We start from the raw sequence: 10,603 nt of genomic DNA on the forward strand, positions 1-10,603 counted from the left end.
TTTTCTGGAAGTTGTGAATAAAGCTACTGTAAACATTTGTGGGCAAGTTTTTTGTGTGTTCATAAGTTTTCAACTTGATTATGAAACATCTAGGAGTGTGATTGCTGGATTTTTTGGTAGGGACTATGTTTAAACTTCACAAGCAATTCCATACCATCTTCTAAAATGACTGTACTATTTTGCATTCCCATCAGCAACAAATGAGATTTCCTATAGCTCTGCATCCTCACCAACACTTGGGATTGTCAATTTTTTGGATTTTAACTATGCGAATGGGTAGATAATATCATCTTATTGTTGTTTTATTTTGAAATTCCCTGATAGCATATTTTCTTATGCCTATTTGCCATCTTGTATTTATTTTTTAAGCATTCTGACTAAAACATTTAATTAACAAAAAATATAATAGCAGAGAAAATAATAACAACAATAATGAGAAATTAGAAGTGGGAGTCAGGTAGGAAAAAATTCAAAGACCTTGGTCCACAGGAGACCGACACTCTGGCTGAGCTTGCCTTAGCCCCAGCTCCTTCTGAGTTTTCCTTGGCTGGCTTCTCGTCCTCCCCCATGAGTCAAATATTGTGCTTTTCCCAGAATTCATTTAGTTCTTTCCCCTTTGCCTGAAGCTGCTGTGTCAGTGTCTCAAAGATCTTCTGTATCTGCTCCTTGTTCTCTAAGGCAGGCAGCGCCTCTTTGACAGTGCGCTCCATCAGCACCCCTCCAACCATGCGGAAACACTTGGGGGTTTCATCTGCCTCCTTCAGTGTATGGATCACTAGGCTGTGCTCCTTCAACTCCATCTCCAGCTCGGCTGCCTGGGATGCTAGGCCCCACTGTGCTGTTCCTGCCTTAGGCGGTGGAAGCCAGCAATCACCTGCTCCCTTCCCAGTGCTGCTTCCACTGCCTTTGCCTGCAGCGCGACCGCTGCTCTTGCATTCTTTACATTTTCTTTTGTGAGATATATGATCAGAATTTTGATCATTTTCTCATTGGGTTGTTTGTTTTCTTATCATTCTTATGTATTCTTTGTTCTTTTGGATACAAGTCCTTTATAAGACATGTGTTTTGCAAATATTTTCTCTGAGCCTGTGGCTCGTCTGTTCCTTCACAGAGCAGACATTTTGAATTTTATAAAATCCAATTCGTCATTTTCTTTCATGGATACTTTTGATGTTGTACCTCAAAAGTCATCATCAAAACCAAGATCATCTAGGTTTTATGCTGTTATCTTCTAGAAAGTTTATAGTTTTGCATTTTACATTTATGACTGTGATTCATTTTGAGTTAATTTGTGTGACACATGTAGTCTATATGTGGGTTTTTCTTTCTTTCTTTTTTTTATTTTGCATATGCATAGGCAACTGTTCCAGCACTCATTTGTTGAAAAGACAGTTCTATCCCCATTGAAATTCTTTTGCTTATTTGTCAAAGATCGTATGGCTATATTTATGTAGCTTTATTTCTGGGCCCTCTATCACATTCCACTTATCTATGTGCCTATTCTCTCACCAACACCACTTATTGTAATTTCATAATAAATCTTGAAGTTGGTTGGCATCAGTCCTCCAAATTTGGTCTTCTTCAATAATGTGTTGGCTAGTCTTGGTCTTTTAATTTTCCATATAATCTTTAAAATCAGTTGGTTGATATCCACAATAATTTGCTGAAATTTGACTTAGAATGCATTAATAATCAAAATAAAGGCATATTGTTTGTGTGTGTGTGTGTGTGTGTGTGTGTGTAGTAAGTGTTTGTATATAATTTTGACTTAGCAATAATATAAATATAGGTAAACCATTTACTGCAAACAGGAACATTTTCTCCATTTATTGCCAGTGATATGTTTCTTCTAACTAAGATTCTAGTGATGATGTAACAGTTGATTGAAATGTACTACTTGATAAAATTTAATGAAAATTTATTAGCTACACTTTGTTCTCCATAGGTGAAATCCTTAGGAATTCAGTCTTTCTTCTATTCAAGAAGTGAGAGTTATGTTTACTTAAGGAAAGAGTGTTATGAGATCATTTCCCTGTAATACTGTTCTAAGGTCAGGTTCAGTTGATCATTTTACCAGTGTCGATTTAATGGGCAAGTCACAGAAACAGAAAGAACCAAAATCCTACCCATTTTTCCATGCCTGGTCTGTTGATTATGAAGTAAGAACCATTACAGGAAGCTGCAACATAGGACATGTGGAAAAGATTAATCCACTAAAATCATCCTCTTAATCATAGAGCCATCAACTTGAGAAAGTTTGAGGGGAATATTAATGTTGTCCCTGAGACTAAGCAGTAGCTGACCTCTCAAATGCAGTTATTTTCTGGAAGATTTAGGGAGCTTATGTGACCAAAATATCCTTCTTTGGGGAAATTTCTTCTAATAAGTGAGATGGGTAGCAGCTATATAGAAAGCATCTTAAGTCTGTTTGCTCACCAGGTCTCTAGAAGATCAAAACTGATTATCCGTTAGGGAGTAAAAGCTCCTCCAGGAAATGCCTGAATACTTTCTTGACTAATTGATTTTGTCATATGCATGAATACATTATGTCCAATTTACATTTACCACTGATAGATATTGTTAATGGTCATTAGAAATAACATTATTTATTTACCTAATACACAGTGTCTGGAAGGATGGGCAGGTATAGTTTATTATCTCAAATAAAAGTAACTATATCAGCTCAGCCAGTCTAGCTCAGTGGTTGAGTGCTGACCTATGAACCAGGAGGTCATAGTTCGACTTCCTATCAGGGCACATGCCTGTGTTGTGGACTCAATCCGCAGTAGGGGGCATGCAGGAGGCAGCTGATCAATGATTCTCACTCATTATTGATGTTTCTATCTCTCTCTTCTCTCTGAAATCAATAAAAATATTTTTTAAAAAATAATTGTATCATAAGTCAATTATTAACATACAATAATTTATAATGTTTGGTGCAAAATATGTTTTTGCTCTTTTGTTGGGAATATTATAGCTCAATCAGAATCACCTTGGGTGGAGGCCGGGTTCTCTGGACTTGCTTTATTCTCCAGCCTCCTACAATCTCTCTTTTTTAGTACCCCTTTGTATATCCCTATTCTCTGGAGTCTCAGCTCCATTATGAAGATTGTTCTTCCTGCTGTCTGTGTCTGTGGGTGGCAATAGTGGATCTCTTTGGACAACAATCAGTACAATCTTCTATAATAGTAGTTTGTTTAGAAAGGAGCATCTACAAGACAAGCTTTCATTTGTCACTCTTTAATGCTTTTCATAGGATACCATCATTAAAAGATTCCACTTTCAGCAGGGGTAAGGAGAAAAGAAATAAAAAGTTGAGAAATACAAAAATCTCTTTCCTGTTGCAACTTAAAGAAATTTCTTAGAAAGAAGGTTGTCATTGTAACCTATAGTTTTTGTTTGTTTGTTGGTATTAGCATATAAGGCATCTGTCAAGGTATGGGTTTTGTGCAACAATGGAAATACCCTATTATCATTCTGTTTTTGACCCAATAATGTATGACATCTAAAATGTTCCCAGGAGCAACATATCACAGAGGAGAAACAAAAGTGAATCACTGAAGCAGATGAGAATGGAAGAGATCAAGCATTAAAAAAGGACACTATTTTAGATAGATAGTATATTTCAGAATTACACCTTGTAATATAATTCTGATATATAAAACATTTCAAAAATAAGATTTTTTGATGCTTTAGTCTTAAACACACTTTATGCATAGCACTTCACTATGTAGAATATGCTAGCCTCTCCCCATTTTTTCTTTAGTAATGTTAACATACATACGTTCAAAAACATGAATATTCCAACTCAAGATTTTTTTTTCTGGTAACAAGTTCATGAGCCAATGCATGTGGGTTGCCAGTGAGAAGTCATCCTTAACTAAAGAAAGATAAAGTGTCTCTTCAGGTTTATTAACAAGCATTTTACTAACTGCTTTTTTACTGTCACAGAGCAAATATACTGGAGAAATATCAAAAAATGAAATGAGGGTAGAAGAGTGGGAAATAAGTGGAACTTCACAATTAATCAAAAAATGAATTTTAGCATCTTATAAAAATAACAAACCTTGCTCATAATTAGTGACCAGTACAATGAATATGAGACATATTATTATAATATAATTAAAAATTAGAGATAAAAATGAATGAAGCAACAAAGACCCTCCTTAGCTAAATGGTTAATCCATTTAACTGCTGAAGAGGTGATTTGCTAATGAGTAGCTAAGATTTGAGAGGTAATTGCATAAATCCCAATCTTATTGGTATGTATGGCTGATAATCTCATTAAGAAATGGTCCCACAAGGTCAAAGAGGTGAATATATGAGATTGAAGCAGGTAGTTCCATTAGTTCACAGGGCTTTTCATACACTGTGCATTTCAAAACAGTGTGAAGAGAGGGCTCATTGCTTGATTAATACTTACAGGAAGGGGAGGGGAACTAGGAGTGCTTGTATTAGAACATCTAGGACTCTTTAGAAAAAGCTCCAGAGCTATAATGGCAATCTTAACAGGAAGAGATTTAACAAACAGCTTGTTGTTTAAGTGTTTAAAAATGCCACATCATTTAGTAATTTCTAACAAATCTTATAAAAGTCTTTTTTTGTGTGGTTAGACTAGCAGACACCTAAGATGCTCAAGATTACAGTTTGATTTTAGTACTTAGGGTAACAGGTAATGAAAAAAAATCCCATTGTAGAGACCACAGTGTATGTAAGAAATCTTAGAGTTGGTTATGAGTTGGTCGATATTATCATCATAATAAAAGGCTAATATGCAAATGGTCATGATGCCATGACACCATAACACCATGACGCCTTAAGGACCAATCAGCAGGGACCTGAGGCCACGCCCCCCACCCTGGTGCTGGGGCTGGGGTACCTGAGGCCGTGAACCCCTGAGGCCATGCCCCTGCCCTGGCATGTGAGGCTTTGTCCCCTGCCTGGTGGGGCTTGACAGGGGTGGGGCCGGCTGGAGTGTTGCCCAATGGGGGTGGGGCCGGCCAGACACTTCTATTATAGAGAAAGGGCAAATAGCAATATTAAAATATTCCCTCTAATTAATTCCCTTTTAATGTGCATGAATTTTGTGCACCGGGCCACTAGTTTATATAGATTCTCACTACCTAAGAAAACACTTGGCCCTAACTCTGGTATGTAAGAGACAAGCGAATTGTTAATCAAAACCCATTATTTTCTTCCTCCTGAGTACACAGCCCTCCAACTTTTCCCAGCCTCCTTTCTCCTTTGTAATTAAGTGGGGCCATATGATGGAGATCTGACCATCTGATGAAATGTAGGTGGAAGTCTTATATGCCATGTCCAGATGTGGCCCAATCAAACCTCACATGATTTTTTCTCCCATTTTCACTCTTCCTACTCTTGGCTAGATGTAAAGATCACAGAAAAAGATACCAGAATTTATATTAGACTTGGTTTGTGAATTGCTGCATGGAACAGGCCAAGACATTGTTATGCATTGACATTTTTTGTGAGCAAGAAATAAAGTATACTATATTAGACCACTGGGATTTTTTCATATAGATCATGTATTTACTAAAATATAACTTTAGAATCTCTACTATTTCCTTTAGTTATCTTTTATTTATGTGCTTATTAAGGAAGTATTTATTGAGTGTTCTCTATGCATCACACACATTGTTAGCAACTACAGATATAAACTAGAAGGTGACAGACTCAGCTGGAATACTATCATTAGGGCTTAGACATCTCTACAATGTCCATGGGGCTCAAAATTTTGTTCTGAGGAAGTTTTGTTGAGCCAAATGCTTTATCTCTTTGTATCCAAAGAGAATTGAGCACTTCTTTCCTACCCAGATTTACTATCTGTACTGATGTTTTGACTCTGTAGTCAGAGAATATTGGTTTGCCATAGTTATTTGTTTTCAGCTTAGGTATATATTAACTAAAGGTTTTACCTGTTGTAAAATTCACATTATGGAGAGTTTTCTTTTGTCTTGGAGGCTGTCTTTCCTGACACACAAATAAAGCTTTTGATCGCCAATCCAGAAACACATAAATAGCTGTAGGTTCTATACTTATTCATTTTCATCTAGCTTCATTTCTTCTCTTGTTATAACCTCTTTGTGCAAAGACCACCTCACAACAATGAAGACCTGCAATATATCTAATGAGATTGTGCCAGAAGAAGTGTTACCGGCAATTACGGTCATAAAAGCCTCTTCCTTTCATCAAAGTAGAATCTATGACAGATAATAGGTATGAAATACAGGGTACAGTTTGTAATCAGAAGTTTATCTAATTCCTTTCTTGATATAAATTTTGCATTCAGTTGATGGAAAGTTTAGAACCAGACTTCTGATATTAGGTTGATGATGAATGTGCATAAATGTGCATGGCATTTTACTTCAGAAACAGGTAGTAATTTAGTAAATGAAAAACTTATGATTAGAAAGATGCACAAACATTTGAAGGACTAATTCTTCTTGTCATCAAGTAAAAGACTTACTGTCCTGACCATGTAAATGAAGTCTCCAAGAGGATTAATCAGTTGCAATTAGATGAGTTTGATTCTTTAGGGCATTGATCTTTAAATTTGGGAGGGAGGTGAGGGCCATTTGAAAATCTGATGAAAGCTGAAGACCTTTGTCCCAGAAAAATAGAGGAATACTTCACATTTTATATGTAATTCAGGGGATCTTTTGATCTGCAAAGTTCAATAATCCCAAAGTAATAAAGAATAACTGCTTCTGTTATTGGAGAAGTTGACTTGGAGAAGTTGCCTTTTAAATAAGGTCTTCCTAAGACCTAGTGGATCATTATTTGAACTTTCCAGTGGAGAATGAAGCAGTAGCAAATTCTACAGAATAAGCCACTGATTCAGTACATTTTAACTGTTCCCAGGTATAAAATTCACCTGGAGATGATTGGAAAGAAGGGCAGATTCCTGGACTCCAATTCCAGATATTTTGATTGAGTTATTCTGAAGTGGGAACTAGAAATCTGCACTCTAAATAATTAATCTTAGTGATTCTTAGGTAGATTCCACGTGAATCATATTTTGAGAAACACTGTCTAATCTTCACTTCAAATCACTGGCCAACAAGGCAGCCACCTCTGTGCATGCCACCCTTGGAGCTGCGTGTCCCCTTTCCAGTGAAAACTACCTTAGGCTGGGCATCTCTCCCCTCTTCACTCTTTCTAGTGAACAAAATAAATGACTCAGTGAGCAGAGTATCTCTAAGTAGCTAACTTGACCCAATTTAGCCTGCCATGGTTAATAATTACAGAGGAAAGCATTCCTGATCACCCCAATAAGTTTCTTAATATAATAATGATCAACCATTGCAGAATGTTTACCACTGTTTGAAAACAATAGGTGTTTCCAACTAATGGCAGTTTGACAAATTTCTAGAGGGGATGGAAAGATAAACCTAGTCTTATTCTTCGTTATTATTTCTCACCTTCTGCACTTGTTTCTTTGGGGAACAAACTGAGAAAAGAAAAATAATCTGTCTTTAAACTTGTACTATGGAAAGAAAATGTTCATAGCTAGAATAATGGTTTTCATTGTACTTTTATTTATTTATTTTTTTAAAATATATTTTATTGCTTTTTTTACAGAGAGGAAGGGAGAGGGATAGAGAGTTAGAAACATCGATGAGAGAGAAACATTGACCAGCTGCCTCCTGCACACCCCCCACTGAGGATGTGCCTGCAACCAAGGTACATGCCCTTGACTGGAATCGAACCCGGGACCATTCAGTCCGCAGGCTGATGCTCTATCCACTGAGCCAAACCGGTCAGGGCAGTTTTCATTGTACTTTGAAATACAAACTTCACTTTCTATCTTCTAACAAGTTTCTTTCCAAAATTGGATCTAAATTGGTATTCTGGGTCCAAGTGTGCATACATCCTTATGCCTGCCTTTTAAATAATAATATTATTAATATATTCATAATTATTATAGTAATTATAATTAAATTAGAATGTTTTATTATTAATCATATAGCTATAACATTTTCATTGCTTTATAACAAATTATCTATAATAATAAAAGCATAATATGCTAATTAGACCAGATGTCCTTCCGGATGTCCTACCTTCCAGACCAAGCTGCGGCAGCGGCGGGGGCCAAGGCCCTTGAATGAATTTCATGCATCGGGTATCTAGTATAATCATATTATTCGGTAAATATTATGTAGAATAATAATATGCTATATTATATAGTACTATAAACTTAATATAATTATAAATATATTGATATTATTATCATATTATTAATAATTAATATTTTATTAACTTTCTTTCCACTTATTAGGCTATGTATAGAAGAGGCATCCTAAAATAAAAACTAAAGATATAAAGGAGATACTTCTTAAGTTTCTAGAGTTGAGACCACAGGGTTTTCTTTTTTGACATAGAGCTTCTTCACATTTTAGGTTCTTCCTAAGGAACCAACTCACCAAAGACTTTTCATCTAATAAGTCCTCTACCATACATCTAATACTTTCTTGACTGTTTAACTGTGCAAGCTGTCAGACTCAGCTGTGGACTATTTATGAAGCAGAAACTTACTTTATACATTTTGTTATGACCAATATGTCAAAAATAATCAAACTTTATTAATAATCAAGGGAAAAGAAAAAGTATGCCTTATGAAAAAAATACATGTTGCTAAACAAAAATGTAGTAAAATGATCTAAAAGTTGAAAAAATATCTTTAGTAGAAATATTGAAACATGTATAAGGGTCAAAGGTTGGTAAACCAATCTAGATAAAAACTAATGAAGATTGTCATTTAAGGGTCATACAAGGACAAAATTGTATTGTCCTTGGCTGCTTTCAGACTTCACTAGCAGAGCAGACTGAGAAGTCCCAGTAGGGACGAAATGAACCTCTGAGCCGATAATAGTTACTATTGGACCTTTTACAGAAAATGCTTGCTGACCCTCTGTTCTAAAATTGAGTGGGTTTTCAATATATGGAAGTACTATACCAGTAAGTAAAACAAAAGCTTAGAGTTAAATTACTTTAAATGAATACCTCTTTAAAGAAAATGTTCCATATAGTAATAACACACATTTACCTAAAATTTTATTCCTGAAAAATTTAAAGTAATATATTATGACCTACATTTTTTTCTAAGTATGTATATTAATACCTGCATTGATGCTTTGGGGGCATGTTAACTTCTTCCAGGGAGACTTTATAAGGCATGACAATGGCCTCAAAATACACAGTTTTATGCACATGGAGTGAAGACTTTGACCAATGAATGTTAAGAGTTCTATTCCATTTACTAGGCCCTATTCCACCCAGCTATTTGCATTTGGTGTGTCTGCCTTTGACACAAATCTAAGTTTTAAGTTGTGATTTTTAGGTAGCTCAATATTAGTAAATAAACACATGGAGATTTATTTTAGTGGAGAAGGGGAAAGATTCTAATTAAGCAGTGGTATTTGCAAAGGATTAGAGGGAGAAATGAAGCAATCTCAGACAAGAGAGCAAACAGCCAGCCTGATGGGATCAACACCCTGTTCCAGGGCTTCTTGTTAGGAAGGACACATTCTTTTTCTGTTTCCATTCTGGAAGGGGGATGACTTCTGCTTCCTACCCAGCAGAGAACATATTGGGGAATACTTCTGGCTGTCCCTTCTCTGGTGGTTCTCCCCTCAAGAGGTGAAGTGATTGATCTAATGAATGAGAGTAGGGAAAGGGGCTCTGTCCAGCTGAACTGCCCCTTCTTGCTTCTCATTGGTTCTTATCTCTAGGCTAAATGTATCCTCTCTACTTCTGTCCCCCATGCATTAGCCAGGGCAGCTTCCTATGAGGGACACGGAGAGAGGGGCATGAGGGTCAAAAGCCAAAGTTAATTCTGGCCTTTGCTCTAAATTCTAGCTCTCAATAAGTTTTGTGAGCATAAAGCCTATATTTTGATGCCTATCTAAATCTATTACTCAAATGCTTTTCAACACTAAGAGGAGGGTAATTAATTAGCCTTTCAAAACCTCGACAGTTCTTAGTTATTGTGAAATGATGATGACAGTCTTATGCATATCCATCAGGATTTATTTGGTCTTGGTCTGCTTATTTGTAAAGCTAAAGCAAGGAAAGGATTGGCTCTGATTATCACAGACTGGAAGACTCTTCCCCGATGGTCTGGCCTTTACAGTATAAATGAGCTTCTGAGCTTGGAATGATGATCTACAACCAATTTGACATCATCAAACAAGAATTAATGCTCTAAAAATTAATCCACCACCATCAATAACAATAAGAAACACTAGCTCAGAGTTAGAATGAGAAAAACGTGACGTAAGGAAAGTGTCTATGAAAATGAAGACACAATCTCAGTATAAGACAAAAATATTATGCTAATGTTTCCAGGGCTGACTAAACCTCAGGTAGCCTTAATAATAGTAGAATGTCTGGATTATTGGAGGCAATTATCCTACGTATTTCATGCTGGTTAGACTGTATTAGATTATTTGCAATGCTTTTTTAAAATAACAACTCCACATAAAGAGTGTTCTCAATAGGATTGATGAAGATGGAGGATTAGATGATATGCCAATGGAGGATAATTGAATTTATGCTGAACAACATAAGACAAAGAGGGAAG

At 36.1% G+C, this 10,603-nt stretch overlaps 1 pseudogene; it reads right to left on the reverse strand.

The window, feature by feature from the left end:
• Positions 1-440: 440 nt before the first annotated feature.
• Positions 441-8,140, reverse strand: LOC132241118 (prefoldin subunit 2-like; annotated as a pseudogene).
• Positions 8,141-10,603: the final 2,463 nt, after the last annotated feature.

This window comes from Myotis daubentonii, chromosome 1 (assembly GCF_963259705.1).
Source record: "Myotis daubentonii chromosome 1, mMyoDau2.1, whole genome shotgun sequence".
Classification (NCBI taxonomy): Eukaryota; Metazoa; Chordata; class Mammalia; order Chiroptera; family Vespertilionidae; genus Myotis; species Myotis daubentonii.